Below are 23,190 nucleotides of genomic sequence, written 5' to 3' on the forward strand. Positions count from 1 at the left end.
ACCAACCATCCACAGTCCTCGGCTGGGTTTGATAATTCACTGCAGTGGCCACACAAAACTCAAGACACCATACTCACATACACGGTTTTATCAGGCAAGTTAACAGGTTACAAATTAGGATTAGAAAAGCTCAGGGCACCGTTCTTCCAGTTAGAACATCCTCTCCTCAGCCGGCCCACTAGCAGTTCTCTTTCTGGCCCTCAATCCCTTGGCCTAGCCTCTGTCCTGCTCCAGCAATGTCACAAGCTCTTCTAATGCTGTTGGTGAATGCCCAAAGGGCACACTACACCATAAGCCTCAGCTCAAAGACACTGGGCTCTCCATGGGCCAACAAACCTAGCTCTCTAATTAAGTGTATGGAGACACCCCACTGCAAAACTGAGCCTCCTGCCCAAAGGCACTCAGCTGTACTTGCTCTATGACACAGGAAGCTCACCACTCTGACACTTGGTTCTGTTGCTGCCACTCCTCTTCCATTTCTCTGGTGTCAGAACTCTGTCTCCTGGATCAAGGTTCAACATGCAGGGATCCCAGGGTCTAAAGAATGCACTTCGCTTCTGGCTTTCCTTCCTGATAGTAGTGAGGTCCCCCCTCCTGCTTCTAAAATGGCTCATTTTTAAACCCATGTTAGAGTTCCAGTTTTTACCATTATAATTAACTCTGTTAACAGTAACTCACAATTGAATCATACAATCCCATCAGGGAAAAAGTTATTTGATTGAAGTTACACAGACTATGGGTAGAAAGGTCATATTAAATAATTCACTGTGCTGCACATGTTTAAAAATTTTTTATTTCACATAACCTTATTTTACAAATAGGGAAACTGAAGACCCAAGATGGAGATGAGTCTCATAACAAGTTAATAGTGAAAGAGAATCACATCTATTCTTGTTAAAGTAATGCCAATAGTATTCCCTTTCCTTTTACTTTCATAGACCAGTAAAAGAAGTTACCAGTGCTTCCTAGAACTTCAGTTGATAGGTAGGGTGACTAGAAAGCAAAATGGTAAATAAATTTATTTATTTGAATTATTGGTTTTTTCTTTATAACAAGATGGTATGATTATGATTTCTTGTACAATACTTTGATTTATTTTCTTTCTCTTTTTCTTTGTTTTCTGTTCAGCCCAAGAAGAAGAGGGGGAAAGTGGAAGTGAGACCTATTAATGTGGGGACAGATTATGAGTATGGTGTTGTAAATATTCACCTGACTGCATATGACATGGTCCTGGCAGAGAGTTATGCCCAATATGTTCACAACCTCTGCAATGATCTCGCCATTAAAGTCGAGGAAAGGTAGGTAAGATGAGTGCATGCAAGGTATGAAGGATGTCTTTCCATGGAATGTTATTGGCATGGTTTTTCTTTTATAATTTAGGTTTTTGAGATATAATCTACATGTAGTAGCATTCACTCTTTTTGCACATATACTTCTATGAATTTTGAACAAATATACACAGGTGTATAACCACCACCACAATCAAAGTGTGTAACATTTCCATTTCCTTAAAAAGTTCCCTGGTGCCCAGGTATAATCAATCTTCTCCTCCCCCTTCCACCCCTGCCTGTAACAACAGCTGATCATATTTTCTGTCCCTATTACTTTAACTTCTGTAGAATCCACTCCAGGGCACATCACCACCACCAGAATATATAGTATGTAGCTATTTGTGTTCAGCCTCTTTTACTTAGCATAATACATTTGAGATTCAGCCATGTTACAAGGATTTTATTGCTGAGTAGTATTCAGATGTATGGGTGGACCTTAACTAGCTTATTTGTTCACTAATATTTGGGTTGAATAAAGCAGCTGTAAGTACTCTTATATAAGTTTTATGTGGACTAATGTCTTATTTTTTCCTTTGGTAATTACTTAGGGCTGGGATTTGGGGGTTGCATAAAGTGTATATTTTATTAAACACTGCCAAACTTTTTCAAAGTGACTGCATCATTTTGTATTCCAACCAGCAATGTTTAAGAGTTCCAGTAACTACTCAACTTGGTCAGCACTTGTTTGTATTGTCATCTTTAAAAAAAGCTCTCCTAATAGGTATATTGTTTTGTCTTATAATAGTTTTAATTTGTATTTTCCTAAAGAATAATCATGTTAAGCATATTTTCATGTTTTTATTTGTACCTGTATATCTTTTGTGAAGTATGTTGAATTAGGGATTGACTGGACAGGACCCAACAATAATAAGATACCGATATATAACACTGTTTTAGTTACTGAAACTCCAACTTGGTTCCTCTTTTTCAGAATTGTTTTGACTATTTTAGGCCCTTTAGTTTTCCATATAAACTTTAGAATTAGCTTGTTGATTTCTACAGATAAAGGCCTGATGGAATTTTGATTGGGATTGTGTTGAATCTGGGGATCAATTTGGGGGAGAATTGACATCTTAATTATTTTGAGTCCTCAAGTCATGAGCTCTGAATATCTTCATTTATATAGGCATTCTTCACCTACTCTGCTTTTCATTTATTCTTTGGATTTGTTGAAACACTGTAAAGGAAGGAAATTAATATTTACTCCAGGCCAAGCACTTTACATATCTTATCTCAGTGTATCACAAAATGGGCGATGTCACAATGGAACCAAAGGAAATCAAAAGGCTAATAACAGAATACTATGAAGAGTTGTACTCTAACAAATTTGAAAACTTAGAAGAGATGGATACATTTTTACATAAACACAACCTACCTAAACTTATACACAGTGAAGTAGAAAACCTGAACAGACCCATAACAAAAGAAATTGATCAGGTCATCAAAAGACCCCAACCAAAAAAAGTCCAGGCCCAGATGGCTTCACTGGTGAGTTCTACCAAACGTTCAGGGAAGAGCTGTCACCAATTCTACTCAAATTATTCCAGAAGATAGAGGAAGATGGAAAACTTCCTAATACATTTTATGAAGCAAGTATAACCCTCATACCCAAACCAGGGAAGGACGTCACTAAGAAAGAAAATTATAGACCAATCTCCCTCACGAACATAGATGTAAAAATTCTCAACAAAATCCTAGCCAACAGAATCCAGCAACACATCAAAAAGATAATACATCATGATCAAGTGGGATTCATATCAGGGATGCAAGGATGGTTCCACATAATTATATAAAAATTCATTGTACCTCCAAATGATGTCCCTTGATTTCATTGTGTCTTTCATTACTGAAAATACATGATATCAACAGAAAATTCAAAGCAGAAAATAATATAGTCATGAAAAGGCTAATAACACTAAATCATATGGTAATAAACTTCTTCCATTCATAGTATTCATTCAACCTAATCATGTCAGGAAGAAATTCTCAATGTGGTGCTGGTATGTATTTAACACCATTCATTCTAGATATTCCTAATCTTTATAACAGGGGACCTCAGTTTCAGTCTTTAACAAGCACCAGTATTTAACAAAGGTAGTATAGTAGATTACACATTGGGCTGCTAACTGCAGGATCATCATTTCAAATCCACTATCCACTTTCCTGCAGTAAGATGAGACTTTCTGTTTTCATAAAGGTTTTACAGCCTTAGAATCCCTGTACAGGGTCCCTGTAGTCAGAACCAACTCCAGGGTATGCAGCAGCAGTATCTAGAAGGGCTTTGAATAGGTTCATTCCTGTTCAAACCCCTGCTGAGAATTTGCCTTGCCAGAATCTACATTTTAACAAGATCCCCAGGTGATAATGTAGATTCTGATTCAGTATAAGTGGACTGGAAATGTAATTTCTCACCAGGGTGTTGAACTAGAATGAATTGAAGACCTGCTATCTATCTAATGAACCCTCCTGGTATGGTTGTTAAGCACTCAGCTGCTAACAAAAAGGTTAGCAATTCAAACCCACCAGCCTGTTCCACAGGAGACAAATATGCAGTCTACTTCCATAAAGATTTATAACTTTGAAAACTCTATAGAACAGTTCTATTCTGTCCTACAGGATTGCTATGAGTTTAACGTGGTTTTGGGAATCTCTAGCTAGAATTGTATAACATTTTGTCTTCATTATAATTATTTATTATTTGTCAATTCAACTTTTTACAGGTATGCAACTTATTGATAGCAATTACAGTAATCAGCTGTACATTCTTAATTATATTTATATTTTATTTAACCTATTTATGGCAGCTGATACAGGTTTTCCATTTATAGCATTAATATTAAGTTTTTGGGTTTTTTTAAAGTCAGGTTTTTTGAGATATAATTTATACTCAATAAAATCCACCCTCTTAGTGTACATTTCTAGAACTTTCGATAAATGTACACAGTTGAATCAATATCATTATAATAAAGAAACACAACATTTCTATCATCTCAAAATGTTCTCTCCTGTTTCCTTATAGTTAGCTCCTAGTCTCTGGCAGCTACTGATCTGTTTTCTGTCCCTGTAGTTTTGCCGTTTTTACAACGTCACATAAGTGGAATCATGCAGTATTTATCCTTTTGAATTTGGCTTCTTACACTAGCATAAAGCATTTGAGATTCTTCCATGTCGTTCTCTGTAACAGCAGTTTGTTCCTTTTTGTTGCTGAGTAGCATTTCATTGAATGGTTGTACCATAGTTTATTCATCCATTTGTTAACTAAAGGACAATTGAGTTGCTCTAGTTTTTGTCAATTTTGAATAAAACTACTATAAACATGTACAGGTTTTCATGAAACCATAATTTTCATTTAAAGAAATTAAATTTATAAGAAACTGCCAGACTGTTCTCTAAAGTGTCTGCACTATTTTACTTTTCTCTCAGCAGCATATGAGAGTTGCTCCATAGCTTGAATTTCTTTTTAAGATTAATTAAAGTAAGTTGGTTTAAGGGAAAATGTTTCAAATATCACAGTTTAGGTGGTTTGCTGTTGTGGCATGGCAATACACAACACAGAATGTGAAGATGGTGAGAAGTATATTTACTCATAGCATTTTCATAACTCTAGGATTCCTAGTGTGGTGCTGTAGGATCAGAACTGGACTGTGAACAGCAAGGTTGGCAGTTCAAACCCACCAGCTACTCCTTGAAAACCCTTACAGGGTCACTATGTATCGGATTCAACTCAGTGGCATTTAACAACATGACTTAAATATAGTATTCCCATTTTACAGATAAAACCAAACCTCAGAATAGTAAAGTAACTTGCTAAAAATCACAAAATGAGTAAGTTGCTTGCATTTAAACCCATTTCTGCCTCACCCTAGTGTGTTTTCATTGTATATTGTCATTATTGTTGTTGTTAGGTGCTGTTGAGTCTATTCAGATTCATAGTGACCCTCTGCACATCAGGATGAAACACTGTTTAGTCCTGTGCCATCCTCAAAATTGTTACACTTGAGTCCATTGCTCCTGCCACTGTGTCGTTCAATTTCATTGGGAGCCTTCCTTTTTTTTTTTTTTTTTTTGCTGACCCATCACTACGAATCGGGCTGCGAACCTTAAGGTCAGCAGTTTAAAACTACCAGATGTGCCACAGGAAAAAAATGAGGCTTTCTGCTCCCGTAAAGATTTACAGCCTTGGAAACACTGAAGGGCGTTGCTATGAGTCAGAACTGACTCCACAGTACATAACCACCACCACCATCACTTTAACAAGCATCATGTACTTCTCCAGGGACAGGTCCCTCCTCATAACATGACTGAAGTATGAGATACAAAGTCTCACTATCCTTTCTGTTAAGGAGTAGTCTGGCTGTAATTCTTCCAAGAAAGATTTGTTTGTTCTTCTTTTAATATTATTTTCCAACACCATAATTCAAATGTATCAGTTCTTCTATGGTCTTCCTTATTCATTGTCAAACTTTCACATGAATTTGAAGCTATTGAAAATACCATGGCTTGGATCAGGCAAACCTTAGTCCTCAAACTGGTTATCTTTGCTCTTGAGCACTTTAAAGAGGTCTTATACAGCAAATTTGTCTAAGGCATTATGTCATTTGATTTTTTTGACTGCTGCTTCCATGAATGTTGGTTGTGGATGCAAGCAAAATGAAGTCTTTGACCAGTTCAGTCTTTTCTCTCTTTATCATGATGTTATTTATTGCTCCAGTTGTGAGGATTTTTGTTTTCTTTACATTGAGTTGTGATCCATTTTTTAAGTCTTCCTCTTTACTTCCAGCAAGCAAAGTTGTATCATCTGCAGATCACAGGTTATTTATGACTCTTCATTCAATGCTGATGCCACATTCTTTTTCATACAATCTGGCTTCTTGGAGTGTATGCTCAGCATACAGAATAAATAAGTATGGTGAATGGATACAACTCTGACACACACCTTTTCTGATTTTAAACCATTTGCCATTCAGCTCTGGTAGCGTAGTGGTTACGAATCGGGCTGTGAACCTTAAGGCCAGCAGTTCGAAACTACCAGCCATCACGTGGGAGAAAGATGAGGTTTCTGCTCCCGTAAAGATTTACAGCCTCGGAAACCCTGTACAAGGTCACTATGGGTCGGAACCGACTCGAAGGCACTTAACAACAACAACCATTCCCTTGTTCTGTTTCAACAACTATCTCTTGGTTTATGTACAAGCTCCTCATTAACACAATGTAGTGTTCTGGAATATCCATTTTAAACAATTTTATCCATAGTTTGTCATGATCCACACAGTCAAAAGCTTTTGCATAGTCAATAATGCACAGTAAACATCTTTCTAGTGTTCTTTGCTTTCAGCCAAGCTCCATTTGACTACAGCAATTATGTCCATCATTCTACATCTCTTCTAAATCCAGCTTGAATTTCTGACAACTCTGTCAGTATACTGCAGTAATTGTTTTTAAATTATCTTCAGCAAAATTATACTTGTATGTAATATAAATGATGGAGTCCTGATGTGGCTCTGTGGGTTAATGTGCCAGACTGCAAAGCCATTTGAACTGCAAGGTCGGAGGTGCAAGCTCACCAGCTGCACCTTGGAAACCCTATACAGGGTCGCTATGGGTCGTAGGCGACTCAACAGCACTTAACAACAACAACAGCAGCAATATAAATGATATCATTCAATAATTTCTACATTCCATTGGGTCACCTTTCTGTGGAATGGGCACAAATATGAATCTCTTCTAGTTGGTTGGCCAGGTAGCTGTCTTATTGATGAGTGAGTGCCTCCAGTGCTGCATTAGTTTGTTAAAAGATTTAATTTGTATTCCATCAATTCCTGAAACCTTGTTTTATGCCAATGCCTTCAGTGTATCAATACCATTGGTTCTTCATCATATGCTACCTCTTGAAATGGTTGAATACTTACCTTTTCTTTTTGGAATAGAGACTCTGCATATTCCTTTCGTCTTCTTTTGATGCTTTATGCATCATTCAATATTTTGGCCATAGTTTTGTTGTTGTTATATGCTGCGGAGTTGGTTCCAACTCATAGCAACTATGTAAAGGGTTTCTGAGGAGCGACTGGTCCATTTGAACTGCCAACCTTGCAGTTAGCTCTCCTGTGCTTATCCTACAGCACCACAACAGTAGTCCTTCAATATTACAAGTTGAAGATTGAATTTTTTTCTTCACTTCTTTCAGCTGGAGAAATGCTGAGTGTGTTCTTCTCTTATGATTTTCTAACTCCAGGTCTTTGCACATTTCCTTATAGCACTTTACTTTGTCTTCTCTAACTGCTCTTTCAAATTTTCTGTTCAGCCTTTTACTTCCACATTTCTTCCATTCACTTTAGCTTTTTGATGCTCAAGAGCAAGATTCAGAGTCTCTTCTGACATCCATTTTTTTCATTTCTTTCTTTCCTGTCTTTTTAATGCCCTTTTGCTGTCTTACTCTATGATGTTATCCCACAACTCTTCTGGTGTATGAGCATTAGTGTCTAATGGATCAAATCCGTTTTTCAATGGTCTCTAAATTCAGGTAGGATATATGTTTTGGCTTTTGTAAATTTGTTTTAATTTCTTCAGCTACAGTGTGAACTTGTTTATGAGCAATTGAGGGTTTATTCCAAAGTTTGCCCCTGGCCTTGTTTTGGTTGATAATATTTAGTTTCTCCATTATTTCTTCCTATGTAGCTGGTAAGTGCTATTGAGTGGATTCCAACTCATAGCGACCCTGTATAAGGTTTCCAAGGAACAGCTGGTGAACTTGAACCACCAACTTTGCTATTCAAACCAGCCTTGCAGTCTAGTGCATAAATCTGCAGTGTCACGCCAGGACTCCATCTCTTCTCATAGAAGCAGTCAATTTGATTCCTGTGTATTCCATCTGGTTAGGTCCTTTGTTGTTTTAAAAAGGTATTTGCAATTAATAAGTCTTAACAAAATACTTTGGACATATTGTCAGGAGAGACTAGTCACTGGAGAAGGATATCATGTTTGGTAAGGTGGAAGGTCAGAGAAAAAGAGGAAGACCCCCTACAAGATGGATTGGCAAAGTGGCAGCATCAATGGGCTCAAGTGTGGTAACAATTAGGAGGGTGGCCCAGGATCGGACAGTGTTTAGTTCTGTTGTGCATAGGGTCACTATGAGTTGGTACTGACTCGATGGCACCTAACAACAACAAAACAAAATTCTGTCATGCTCATCTCCAGCATCATCTCTGTCACCAAGGCCATATTTTCCAACTACTGATTCTTCTTCTTTGTTTCTAACTTTCTTATTCCAATCACCAGTAAATATCAATGCACTATGAATGTATATTTGGTCAATTTCAAATTGAAGAAGTTGGTGGTGGTTGGTGGTTATGTGCTGTGGAATCGGTTCCAACTCATAGCGACCTTGTACAGGATTTCTGAGGCTGTAAATCTTCACAGGAGCAGAAAGCCTCATCTTTCTCTTGCGGAACAATTGGTAGTTTTGAACTACTGACCTTGAGGTTAGCAGCCTGACTCATAACAACTACACTACCAGAGCGCCTTGAAGAGGTTGGTAGAATTCTTAAGTTTCATCATCATTGTCTTTAGTAGTTGGTGTGTAAATTTGAATAGTAGTGGTCTTCCTTGTAGGCATATGGATAATACTCCATCACAGGCAGCATAACCCATGTGATTGTGGGATTCAAAATGGCCACTACTAGTCCATTGTATCTCAATAATGCCTTAGATACTGATCTTTATGTGTTCCATTTCATTTTTGACAACTTTTAATTTTCCTAGACTCATATTTCATACATTTAATGTTCTAATTATTAATGGATGTTTGCAGCTGTTTGTCTTCACTTTGAGCTGTGCCCCATCAGCAAATGAAAGTCTAGAAAGCTTTACTCCATTCATGTCATTATGGTCAGCTGTACTTTGAGGAGGCAGCTCTTTTCCTAGTATTTTGAGTGTCTTCCAACCTGAGGAGCAGTTTCTGCTGCTATTCATAAGGTTTCAGTAGCTAACCTTTCAGACACAGGTTGCCTCTCCTTCTTCCTAGTTTGTCTTAGTCTTGGAAGCTCTGTTGAAACCTATCTACCATGGATGATCCTGCTGGTATTTAAAATCTAGTGGCATAGCTTCCAGATTCAAAGCAACAAGCAAGCCACCACAATATGACAAACTGACAAAAGAGTGATAGTGTAATTATATAGGGTCTTATTATAGTTCTTAGCCAAATTTGAAGCTTTTGTAACTGTGTTAAAAGTGCTCTTTAGAAGATTTGATAATAAGCTGTGACTTTAACTCTCATAGACAATGGTACCACACTTGCTTGAAGCCTAAGGATGCACTTTTTCTTTTTATGATAGGCCAGAGAGTTGGTTGCTCTTTCAGCAGTTGGCAATACACCTCTATTATGACATTTAGTGCTCTGGGTTGTTTTGATCTGTTTATATATCAGTACCTCCTTCCCCCTACCCCCAGACTTTCATTCCAGAGGACTATACTTTTTAGTTCTTCAGCACCTAGCACAAGGCCTGCCACACAGGGAACATTTAGTCATCTGCCACAGTATCTGAAATATGACTACACAATTCAGTTGTGTGGTATACTTTCTCTAAAGTTTAATGAATGTGTTTTAATTAATTAATTAAAAACCTAATTATAGAGGCCCTGGCTTGCTATGGATGGGCATTGTGCTAGGCATTCAGGGTTAGAAATACTAAGGTGAATCTGACATAGACCCATATATCAGTGAGTACAGATACATATACATATCACACACACACTGAAAATTATAATGTGGAAGATGATAGCGAAGAAAAAAAACATTCCACTGCCATCAAGTTGATTTCGACTCATAGTAACTCTACATAGTGTTTCTGAGAGTGTGAATCCTTATTGGAACAGACAGCCTCACCTTTTTCTTGAGTAGGAGCTGGTGGGTTTGATCTGCCAATCTTGAAGTTAACAGCCCACTGACTAACCCATAGTGCCATCAGTGCTCCTTGTGGACGATAACGTGTTATGTCAGCTCAAACAGGCAGAAAGGCATATAACTTACAGCAATAATTCTCAAAGTATCACTCTGCAGAAATATCAGATTATGCCAAAATATGTAAAACTGTGTTTAGTGACTGCTGAATGTCACTCATCTTGTCTTGGATTTGTAACAAGCAGCTTTCTTACCCACTATGCTTGTCTTTGGACCATACTTTGAGTACCAAGTTGTGTTAAAAGTACAAGCTCTACAATCAAACTGCCCACATTCAATTCAAATTCCAGCTCTGCCAGTTACTAACTTTATTACTTTGAAAAATTCTGAACCTCAATATCCTTATCTGCATAATGTTGTTGTTATGTGCCGTGGAGTCAGTTCTGACTCATAGCGACCCTGTACAGGGTTTCCGAGGCTGTAAATCTTTACTGGAGCAGAAAGCCTCATCTTTCTCCTACGGAACAGCTGGTAGTTTCGAACTGCTGACTTTGTGTTTCGCGGCCTGATTCGTAACCACTACGCTATCAGAGATCCTTCATCTGTATAGTAGGAAGGGTAATTTTTCCTGTTGCACTGAATTTTTAAAATTAAATAAGATATTACATAATAACACTTAGCAGAGAGACTGGCATATTATAAACACGATGAATAGTTTTGTTATTAATAATGAATGAAGATTTTTTTTTTCAGCTGGCAGGAGCTGGGGGTTATAATGTCTCAAAAGGGTTTGTTAGCAAAGAGGCATTAAATATTATATACAGAATGTTACTATCATATCTACAGTGGGTCAGCTCCCTGGAATACTGCTTTAAATATTCAAAAGGACCCTTTGAAAAGATGCTATTCATTATAACTGGTCCATAAAAAGCCCTGCGTGATGGTAGAAAAGCAGTAACACTTGGATACCTACTGTCATTCAAGCCATCTGCTAAATCATTTTTTGGTATATATTTAATTCAGAAAAGCACCCTGTACATAGTAGATCAAAGCATGAACTCAAGTCAGGCTGCCTAGGGTTTACTCTTGCTCTACTACATTCTTCCTGTGTGACATTGGGTAGTTTACTTAATCTCTTTGTGCCTTGGTGTCCTCATCTGTAAAATGAAGTTAATGGAAATGCCTAGGTAAAAAGGTTGTAGTTAAAATTAAGGGACTTAAATATGTAACGTGTGGGCTACTATTGTTATTATTATTGAGATATGCCCATAGTCACTCACTTAATAAATGCAAGGTTTGAATTTGATACCATTTTTTTCAATTCTCAATTTCCTCTAACCAGTTTTCTACATGGCAGTTAGGTGCCCTTCCTAGAATGGAAATATGATTATGTCAGTCTCCTGTTTAAATTCCTCCCATGGCTTTCCATCCCCTTAGGATCAAAATTAAAGTTCCTTATAACTTGCTAAGTATCCCATGGAGTCCTGGTGTGGCATGATAGGATAGCACTTGACCTCAAGGTTGGTTTGAACCACAAGGTCATTGGTTCAAACTCACCAGCTGCTCCTCACAAACCTGACTCCACAGCACTTAACAACAACAAGGTACCCCATGGCCTGGGTATTCCTCTCTTGCCTTAACTCACATTTCTGTCATATCTCATTTCTGTCATTTCTACTTCCAGGCACATTGACTTTGTTTTTGTTCTTTCCCACCTTTACATCTGCTCTCTAAAGTTTAGAATATTCTTCCCCTTTCAACCAACTCTTTTTCTTAGACTCCATCACTTCTCCAGGGAACCCCGTTAAGTTAGGTTATCTACTTATGAGAAGTAAAGCATATATAATTTTCTCTTTCATATCACTTACTCCTTACCATTATAAGTTTTTAACTAGCATTGGTCTTCTCTACTAGACTTTAAGCTCTAAAAGTGTCTGTTTTCATTAGTGATCTAACCCTAGGGCCTCGCCTAGCACTTATAGGCAATGAATAAATATTTGTTCACATGGATTGAGTCCTAACAAGCATAGATAGACATGGTTCCTAGAACAACTAAATGAATTTGCTGCTTTTTGCCACTTTCCTGGAGCTTTGGTCCAAATTTAATAGAGCTTCAAGAGATGTCTGTTTTTAGCAACTCACTTCTCTGCATTGATTGAAGTTTTCAGACCATCATATGTCTAAGTAGTCTCACTGCCCAGATTTTCAAAGATGAAGTGATTCTCTTTTCTTCTGATTTTCATTTCATCTTGTTCTATTTTTCCTCTGGGAATTGAGGGGAGGGATGGTGGCATCCTTAACCTTGAGATGAAATTGGGCAGGAAAGCAGCGTGGCGGCTGTTTTTCTGAAAATGATTTGCCTTACTGCAGCTGCAACTCACCCAGGAGACAAGATGCTTGGGGATATGGAAATCTTTCTCATGTGGAAGAAGCGTCTGTGTCTGAAGAGTGAACTGACCCAACCCCTGTGCTCCACAGAGATTAAAAGCCCACATCACTCTCCGTGAAGCTACTCTTTCTTCTTTTTCATCTTTTTTTTTTTTTACAAAATCCAGTTACATCTTTAAAAATTGAGGAATAATATATCTCGTGAAGTCCACAAGTTCTAAGTTCCCTGGCACCCCAGCAGTTTGGTTCTTGAAATTCAATTATTTCACCTCTTCCTTACTGCTTTTACTGTGGAATCATCCAAGTTATATGAGTATTTATTGCCAAAATTTTAGAAAACACAGAAAAGTGTAAAGATGCTAAAGAAAAATTACCTATACTTTTACCACTCAAATGCCTGTTCCACTTGGAAATAACCTGAGTTCCCAGTATTTCTTTAACAAATTATGTCTGTTTTTCTGTTGGTTCTCTTTGAGAGCCTCTCACACTTCCTCTTGTAGATGTTGCTGCACTTTCCTGGAATATCCCCTAGGCAAAACCCTGTGCTCAATTTCCTGTGTCTTGGGAAAGCACTACCTCAGCTGTGAAGCATTCCCTGAGCTCCATTTCTCTTTCTCGTATTCCTATAATACTCAGTAAACTCATTGCCACTGAGTCACTTCCAATGCATATGACCCTACAGGGCATAGGGTTTTCAGGGCTGTAATTCTTTATGGAAACAAAGTCACGTCGTTCTCCCATGGAGTTGTTGTTGTTGTTGTTGTTAAGTCCCGTCGAGTCAGTTTCGACCCATAGCGACCCTGTACAGAGTTTCCGAGGGTGTAAATCTTTACGGGAGTAGAAAGCCTGATCTTTCTCCCGCGGAGCAGCTGGTAGTCCCATGGAGTACACACCTTTTATTGTCCTCGTCAAACTGTATTGCAGATATCTGTGTACTTACCTGGCTCTCCAATACACTCTTAATTAGTTCCTTAAAAGCATCAACTGTATTACCAGAGTTCCTGGGATCGAACAGGCTCCCAGTTAATTTTTGTTGAATGTTTGACTAAACAGATTAGTGGAATCTAACTGAAGTAAGTCATGAAGAATAAATAAATGCATGTTTAGTGGCAAAAATGAAGAAATTTCACTTTAGTCAGCCTTACATGCAGAATATTTTCCAATTATTGATCCCTTTTTGTTTCCAGCTTTACATTCCAATCACCAGTAAGTATTAATGCATCTTGATTTTATATTTGATCAATTTCAGATGGCAAAAGTTGGTAAAAAAAAATCTTTACTTTCTTCATCTTTGGCATTAGTAGTTGGTGTGTTAATTTGAACAGTGGTCATATTAACTGGTCTTCCTTGTTGTTGTTGTTGTTAGGTGCCATCAAGTTAGTTCTGACTTGTGGTGGTTATGTGCCATGGAATTGATTCCGACTCATAGTGACCCCGTATAGGGTTTCCGAGGCTGTAAATCTTTATGGGAGCAGAAAGCCTCATCTTTCTCCTGTGGAACAGCTGGTAGTTTTGAACTGCTGACCTTGTGGTTCGCATTCCATTTCGTAACCTGAATGAGGAGCAGCTGGTGAGCTTGAACTGCCAACCTTGCAGTTCAAACGACCTTGTAGTTCAGCACATTAACCCACAGCACCACACCAGGACTCTCTGTCTTCTTTGTTGTCGTCAGTTTTCTTTGTTGTCGATGTTAAGTGCTGTTGAGTCAGTTCCGACCCATAACAACCCTGTATAGGGTTTCCAAGGAGTGGCTGGTGGGTTTGAACTGCCAACCTTGTTGTTCAAACTGACCTTGCAATCCAGTGCATTAATACGCAGTGCCGTACCAGTTCTTCCTTGTTGGCATATGGATATTAATCTATCTCTAACAACATTGTATTTCAGGATAGATCTTGTTGATGATGTTCTTTTTGATGAGGAACATTATGTCATTCCTCTTCAATTTATCTTTCCCAGAATAATAGGCCACATAATTGTCCAATTGAGAATGGTTAACACCAGTGTATTTCAGCTCACTAATGCCTATAATATCAATACGTATGCATTTTATTTCATTTTTGCCAACTTAACATTTTCCTAGACTCATACTTCATACATTCCACGTTCTAATTAAAAAATTTTTTTTATTAATTGAGTGAAGGTTTATAGAGCAGATCAGTGGTTTTACATTCAGTAAATACACTTTGCTTTATGTCGGTTTCAATCTCCTCAGTGTAAATATTACTTATCCCATTTCCTTCCTTCTTGTCTCCATTTTTCCTTCTTTCTCCATCTTTCTGAATTTTTGTCCTTAGGTAAATGCAGTCCTTTTGATCTCGAATGTTTGACCATTCTGTCATATGTATGCCTTACTAATATTGCTGTTTCCCCTATGTACCTAACTATTGTTTGGGCTAAAATTGAATTATGGGGGTGAGTTCAGTTCCAGGCCTGAAAGATGACCAAGGGCCATAGTCTTGGGGTTCCACCAACATATTGTAACTATTAGTAGATATTTTCAGCTGTTTTACTGCCAGGGGACGGTTGACAAAGTCAGTTTTGATTGCATCCACGGAGGGAGGAAGGTATTCCTGGCATCCAGTGGATAGAGACTAGTGATGCTGCTAAAGATCCTACAGTGCATAGGCCAGCCCCCAAACAAAGAAGCACCTGGTCCAAAATATCAGTACTGCTGAGGTTGAGAAACCCCACTCTAGAACAATTACGTTTGATTCCTCAGTTTTCCAGAAGAGTTGACGTGCCCATGGTTAGCTTCTAAAGCATGTCTAATGAGTCAAAGTCTTTTAGACCTCACTATTCTTCAATAGCCACAAATAGTTATTAATCACCCAAGTTTTATTCAGATCATTGTAGTAGGGATTATTGGGGATACAGAATGACATTAGACATGGCTTTCTTCTCAGGGAGTTTAGAGATTTCTGGAGGAGGTTTAAAGAGATCTGTTTACTTTACTCCTGGTTGTAAATAAACTCATAGTTAGCTTGGCTTCCTTTGGGTTCCAGGAGCTACTACATGGCTGTACCCAGGGGCTGCCCTGATTGAAGTGGTGGTAAAGTGTTGCTGCTGTTGCTGCTGGCTTAAGGGAACCCTCCTAACAGCTGACTCTTTCTTCCCACAGTTATGCATTGCCTACGAAAACCATGGAGGTGTTGCGGCTGCAGGACCAAGGTAACAAAATGTTCCTGGACTCGGTCCTTACCACCCATGAGCGAGTAGTTCAGGTAGGTACTCTGGGAGAAACTCAAGATGAATTTACCTCTCCTAATTCTCTCTGCTCATTTTCTTTTCTATTATTGTGATAAAATATACATGATAAAAAATTTCTTATTTCAACTATTTTTGAGTATACCATGTTGTACAACCATCACTGCTATCTATTTCCTGATCTTTCCTGTCATCTCAAACAGAAACTTTATTTCCATTAAACAATACTTCCTACCTGCAGCCCCTGGTAGCCTCTATTCTGCTTTTCTGTCCTTATGAATTTGAGTTTTCTGAGTATTTCAATTAAAATGAATCATGCAATACATGGCCCTTTGTGTCAGGTTTATTTTGTTTAGCATAATTGTTTCAAGATTCATCCCTTGTCACATATCAATACCTCTTCCATGGTATTGCTAAATAATATTCCATTGTGTGGACATGAAGGAGCCCTGGTGGCACAAAAGGATAAGCATGGGCTACTAACCAAAGGGTTGGAAGTTTGAATTTGCCAGCCATTCAAAGGGAGAGAGATGAGGCGATCTGCTTCTGTAAAGATTTGTAGCCTTGGAAACCCTGTGGAGTAGTTCTGTCTGTCCTGGAATCAACTCAGTGGCAATGGGTATGGACATCACCCCTTTTGGAGCCTTTCAAATAACATCAGTAAGGAAATCAGCAGAGTATTAAGGCAGCAAATACCTTAGATTCATGCTGATTTTTAAAATAACTACTTATAAACTTTGGTTCTTAAATAGTATTAGGAATAATTTATAGTTGGTACAGCTTATGACAGATCATGCACTGAGGCCTATAGGATAAAGTTTGACTCCTTTAGGTTAGCACTCAAGCACCTTTATAGTTCTTGTGCTTTTCCTCTTCACATCCCATTCATCCAGTTGTTTCTGACTCTTAGTGACCCTGTATAGAGTTTCTGAGGCTCTAAATCTTTATGGGAGCAGAAAGCCTCACTTTTTTAAAGCTTTTATTGTGAATTTAGTGATAGTTTACATGGCAGAACATCAGTTTTGCATTCAACCAATTGTATTTTGTTGTATTGCAAGTATTATAATCCTCTTCATGTACCATCGATATTTGCCTATATTACTTTTTTTTGTGTGTGTACACAAAAACACTTCCTCCTGTGAAACAGCTGGTGGATTCAAACTGCTGACATTGTGATTAGCCACCCAGTATGTAATCCAGTATACCACATGTGGAAATACTGTTTAATTCCCCTGAATACTATTATGCCTCTTCATCTTCAAATAGGTATTATCTGCAAGTTTGGGCATTCTTGTGCACCTCTCCCCACTTTATATCAGCTGGGTGCTTCACTTTCAGCTCTAGCCCACAGTGGTACGTCAGTGTCCATGGGCTCAGGAGTTCCCAAGTCTCCCCAAACTTTGAATCAACCAGCCCTTCCTCTTCTCTCTCTCATCAAGGTCAACAGGAATTTATGGATCATAGTCGAACTCAGCCCATGTCTTCATTACAGCTTTTCTCCCAGTTCCACTCACAAGTAGACCAACACGGTCACCAGCAAGTTTACAACTCTGATCATGTGTTACCTTTGAGTTTCAGTCTTGGAAGGGGGTTTGTCCTGAAGGGCCTTGATGGCTTGACTTGATGGGTTCCAGGCAAACAGCTTGCTTGTTCTTGTACCTGAAGATCCTTTTATTACATACCTGATTCACCATAGGATTCCCAGCAGTATGTGGGTAAACCTGAGTTGAATCAGAAAATCAGACTGGACTTGATAACCTCTTGATGCAATTATGACATCTCCTATAGGAGGAGAGATTGGCAGACACCAAGAGATATCCTGTAAAGGCAGGGGTCATAAACCAGCTCCAATCTAAGTCTCTAACTGCTGGAGTTGGCATTTGAATCTATGCCATGTCTGCCCAGTCGTCTGGCTTCTAGGACCCTTCCTGAGTAGCATCTCCTTTCCTTTCACAGATCAGTGGTCTGAGTGCTACATTTGCAGAGATTTTCTTGGAGATAATCCGAACCAATCTTCCTGAAGGAGTCAAGTTGTTAGTGAAAGAGGTAGGTATTTGTGTAAAAAGAAGCTCCAGGGAACCTACATGTGTTCAAAATGTGGACTGAGCTGTGGGGGTGCTAAGAGTGTCTGAATTGTGTGGCTTTAGAAACATCTGGGAAATGTGTTTGATTTTGTTTTGCTAGTAACCAGAAAAGGGACACAAGGTTATTATTATTTTGGCTCATTTGAGCCATCTGGGATGATGCTTTATGGGCCATAGGAGCTGACTTCATCCTGAAGCTAGGCCCCAAATTCTTTCAGGCAATGTTGTTATTATTGTTGTTAAGTGCCATTGAGTCAGTTCTGACCCATAGTGACTCTGTATAAGTTTTTGAGGAGTGGCTGGTGAGTTTGAACCACCAACCTTGCAGATCAAACTGACTTTGCAGTCTAGCGCATTAACCCACAGCATCACACCAGGACAGTAGTGTAGAAATAATGTGGTTTAAGATTAATATACAGGAGATTTCCAGCAAGATGGTGGACTAGGCAGATGCACCACGCAGATCCTCTACAACAAAGATATGAAAGACAAAATAAAACAGATACAGATAAAAATTCTGCCACCCTAAACTTCAGAAGAAAGGTCAGAGAGCTGGATGGAATGCTTGCTGGAAGGAGAAGCCCAGCAGGGACAGCAAGAGAGGGAAACTGACTGATGAACAGCTGTCCAGACAAGACTCAACCATCTTTTGAGCAACTTTGGCAGCAAAGGAAGGTCTGGCAGAGCAGATTCGCACGGGCAACAGAAAAGTTGAAATTTCTTATTTTCTCCCATGCTCCCATGGTGACCAGAGGTGTGACCAGTCCTACCTTCATTCACCCCCAATACAAACCCTTCTCTCCGGGAGTTCAGAGCCCTGTGGTTGGGAGCCACACCACTAGCGTGAGGTGGGGGGCCAGCTGTGCCACTTAGGTACCTGGATTCAGTTGGGCTCAGCTCCAGACCTATAAAACATACTGAGCCAGGGGAAAGAAAGGAATAGCCAGAAATAGAACCATAGAAAGCTTGTAAGTCTGTCTTCTGCCTATAACTGATTGGAATACCTAAAATGCGGCTGCAATGTGCCCAGTGAAGGAGGCTTCCTTTGCATTACATAAGACCATAGGTGGAATCCTGAACCCCATCCAGAATCTTCTGAGGTGAGAAATTTCTGTTGGAAAGGACAAGAAGACCAGCCTGGAGCAGCTAGAAGACCAGAAGATACTTCTTGAAAGAAAGACTGACAGGAAAAATATAAAACAATAACGACAGTTCAGCTGACTACTACAAGAACAAGCAAGTGGCTCACCCAGGAGACATCAAGGCAAGCAGTCGGGTCTCCTCAGGGCAAACCCCCTTCTAAGATGAAGACTCAATGGGAATACATGAGCAGACACATGCTCTGAATGGTGACCACATTGGTCACCGATAAGGAGAAGTGAGGTTAAAAACAGCAATGAAGCTGCACGCTAAGTCCAACCATGTTCAATACACTCCTGTGAACCCTGGTGGAAACCTGTGGTTGGTCAGCAATTTGGCAAGAACCGGGGATTCCAGGGCCCAGAGTCAGTGACATAGCCACAGAGGACTACAGTGGAGAATGAAGCATCCAGCTGATAAGAAGAGAGGGCATATGCACAAGAACACACACACCTTGCAGATAATACCCACTTGACCTGGCTTCAATGGCTGGATGATCAGAGCTTAACTAGAAGAAGAAAGAAGAGGAAAAAAAGAGTAATTTGATACAATTTGATGAACTTGACCTACACCTATGGATGCTCAAAAGAAGGAACAAATCTTTACAGTGAGGATCATTCCCACCCCCTACAGGGATGGGCAACTTGGACATTGGCTACCAAAATGGCAGGGGGGGGGAGGGGGGCGGGACCTACAAAGGCAAGAAGTGACTGTTTTACAAGCTTTTAAGAGGGAGCCTAGATCCAGAGAGCATGGAGGAAGGTAGAATCTCCACTGAGTAGTATCCAGTCTGTCTGGGCAGGACTGATGAAAGGAGATGGGGATAGCAATCATGTAGTACAATAGTGAATAGTTAATGTCAGGACTGATGCTGAGGGTTGGAAATGTAACGGTAGACGTTTTGTAGCAAAAGGAAGGAAGTGGTTGATTTTACAGGCCAGGAGCAGAGGCCCCTGGGACCATCAAGGGACAAGAGCGGAGTGCGAGACCCTACCCAGAGAAACAGTGACGCCAGAGATGGAGGCAGAAACAATGATGTGGAGAGATAGAGCAGCTAGGAACTCTAGACCCAGAGAGGGAAAGGGGTTGTGTGCTGACGACCAGGGAACAGGCTTGTGGGGTGTACCCTTTGGTTGGTTGATGATGCATGAAGGGGATTGTAACCATGACAATGTAACGATATACGATAGGATAAATGTAAAGCTAATGTTCTCCCATGTAAATTATCACATAATTCATAATAAAACAGTTTTAAAAAAACCACTGAGCCATCAGACAAGCATTTCACCAGTCAACTTGCCCTCAGTTTCTCTATAGTTCTAACAGACACTGAAACCAGCTCTATCAAGGGCCCCCACAGACTACTTGTGGATTGAGTGCCCTGAACATAGATTATACCAAGGCCAATAGGCATTCCATCTCGACCAGGAACTCTGCTGTCACATCCCTTCCACAAATACTTGTGAGCTCCTTGAATTGCAGGAGCCCCCTGGAGATTTCTCCTTTTCAGGTCCAACAACTGCACTGTTAGTTTTTACAAACACAACAACCCTACAATGCCCCAGAGACAACAGACAATTTTAGCTCACATGAAGAAACAAAAGAATGGCTCAAACAAATAGCTCAAACAAAATGATTCAGAGGAAGAATAAGAGATTTTTTTTCAGTCAAACCAAAGTAGTCTATGTATGTCTGATGCTCATCACCACCTCTTAGTCTTATTTTGATGCCAGGACCTCTAAAGACAATGATGTTGGACACTAAATTTGGAGAGGGATTTGTGCTGAAGGTTTGCCCTGGTCCTGCTCGACTGATGAAGTGCAGTGGTTTTTTCTGACTGCAAAATTCAAAATGGGGCTCAAGGTATTCATTTCATCGACACCAGAGAAGACAGACCAAGTGGCAAGGCTTTTGTTGGTCTTGAATCAGAAAATTATGTCAAATTGGCCCTGAAAAAAGACAGAGAAACTATGGGTCACAGATATGTTGAATTATTCAAGTCAAACAATGTTGAAATTGATTGGGTGTTGAAGCATACTGGTCTAAATAGTCCCGACACTGCTAATGATGGTTTTATGCAGCTTGGCGGACTCCCCTTTGAACGCAGCAAGGAAGAAATTGTCCAGTTTTATCAGGGCTAGAAATCGTGCCAAATGGGATAACATTACCAGTGGACTTACAAGAGAGGAATACACCGGGTGGAGACCTGGCCAGCCAACAGTGTGGCAAGACCTGGGGACTCTTGGGCCCAGAGTCAGTGACATAGCCACAGAGGACTAGAGTGGAGAGTGAAGCGTACAGCTGATAAAAAGAGAAGGCATCTGCATAAGAACACCCGCACTTGCAGATAATACCCACTTGACCTGGCTTCAATGGCTGGATGATGAGAACTCGACTAGAAGAAGGAAGTGGAGGAATAAAAGAGTAATCTGTTACAATTTGATGAATTTGACCTACACCTATGGATGCAGTAGCTCAAAAGAGGGAACAAATCTTTATAGCGAGGATCATTCCCATCCCTTCCATACACAGAGTAGATGGGTATGGGCATCTTGGACATTGGCTACCCAAAATGGGGGGGGGGGGGGCGAGAGGCTACAAAGGAGTCACTGGCTTACAAAAAGTGAATGGCTTACAAGCTTTCAAGAGGGAACCTAGATCCAGAGGGCGCGGAGCAAGGTAGGGTGTCCACTGTGTAGTTTCCAATCTGTCTGGGAGGGGCTGATGAAAGGAGATGAGAATAGGTCTCTTGTGATACAATAGTGAATAATTGTTATCAGGACTGATGGTGAGGGTTGGAAATGTAAAGGTAGACATTTTGTAGCAAAATAGGAGCGGAGGTCCCTGGGACCATCAAGGGAGAAGAGTGGAGAGCGGAATCCTACCCAGAGAAACAGTGATGCCAGAGATGGAGGCAAGACGATGACATGGAGAGATGGAGCAGCTGGGGACTTTAGACCCAGAGAGGGAGAGGGGCTGTGTGCTGACGACCAGTGGGGGGTGGCAGGCTTTGAGGGTATACCCTTTGGTTGGTTGATGATGCATGGAGAGGATTGTAACCATGGCAGTGAAACAGTTTACGATAGGATGAATGTAAAGCTAATGTTCTCCCATGTAAACTATCACATAATTCACAATAAAACATTAAAAAAAGAGAGAGAGAATGAGGAGTACAGAGGAGGTCTTCATGCAGTTTGCTTCATAGAATAGTTGAAAAGGCTCTAAGGAAACACAAGGAAAGAATAGATCACAGGTATATCAAAATCTTTAATATCAGTTGAGCTGAAGTTAGAAGTCACTATGATCCACCTCGAAAACTTATGGCCATGCAGTGGCCAGGTTCTTATGACAGCCCTGGAGCTGACCGAGGTACAACAGTATTGGCAGGGGAGCTGGCTTTGAAAGGATGAGTGTGGTGCTTAGGTGGAGGCCTTCACGCTAATAGCTATAATGATGGATATGAATTTGGGTCAGATAGATTTGGAAGAGACCTGTTACTGTCTTTCAGGAATGTCTGGTCGCAGATAATGGGGATGGTGGTTCTATGTTCCAGAGCACAACAGGACACTGTGTGCACATGCGGGATTACCTTACAGAGCTACTGAGATGACATAACTTTTTTTTCACTGCTCAACCTTGTGAGAGTACACATTAAAATTGGTCCTGATGGCAGAGTAGCTGGTGAAGCAGATGTTGAGTTTGCTTCTCATGAAGATGCTGTGTCAGCTATGTCAAAAGACAAAGCAAATGTCCAATATAGAGCTTTGGCCCTGGATAAACTATGACACCAGGTGAGCTACATCCCTGGATGAACTACGACCCAAGATAATCCCCAATATCCAAGTAAAAGAAAAATTATGAAAACATATTCAAACTTCATGCTTCAAGATAGAGACTTGATCCCAGTGAAGGATTTAGGATGAGAGGTGGGAAGGGTGTGTGCCACTGTTACTTTGAAACTCTGAATTATATCATTGTTCAAACAAACAAACAAAAAAGAAACAATCTAGGTTGGGGGAGTGGAGAGAGAAGGAAAATTATCCATGGATAGAGGGCAGGCACATGTTGATATAGGTGACAGGGCAGACAGTATGCAACAAGAGCAGGGTTGGCACAGGAAAGATGGAGGTAGCAGGAGACGTAGGAA

The 23,190-nt window shown here is 39.9% G+C and overlaps 1 pseudogene; it reads left to right on the plus strand.

Annotated features, from left to right (window-relative positions):
• The first annotated feature begins 20,790 nt into the window (after positions 1-20,790).
• Positions 20,791-22,828, plus strand: LOC102815619 (annotated as a pseudogene).
• Positions 22,829-23,190: the final 362 nt, after the last annotated feature.

The sequence above is a fragment of the Chrysochloris asiatica genome, unplaced genomic scaffold (genome assembly GCF_000296735.1).
Source record: "Chrysochloris asiatica unplaced genomic scaffold, ChrAsi1.0 scaffold00140, whole genome shotgun sequence".
Classification (NCBI taxonomy): domain Eukaryota; kingdom Metazoa; phylum Chordata; class Mammalia; order Afrosoricida; family Chrysochloridae; genus Chrysochloris; species Chrysochloris asiatica.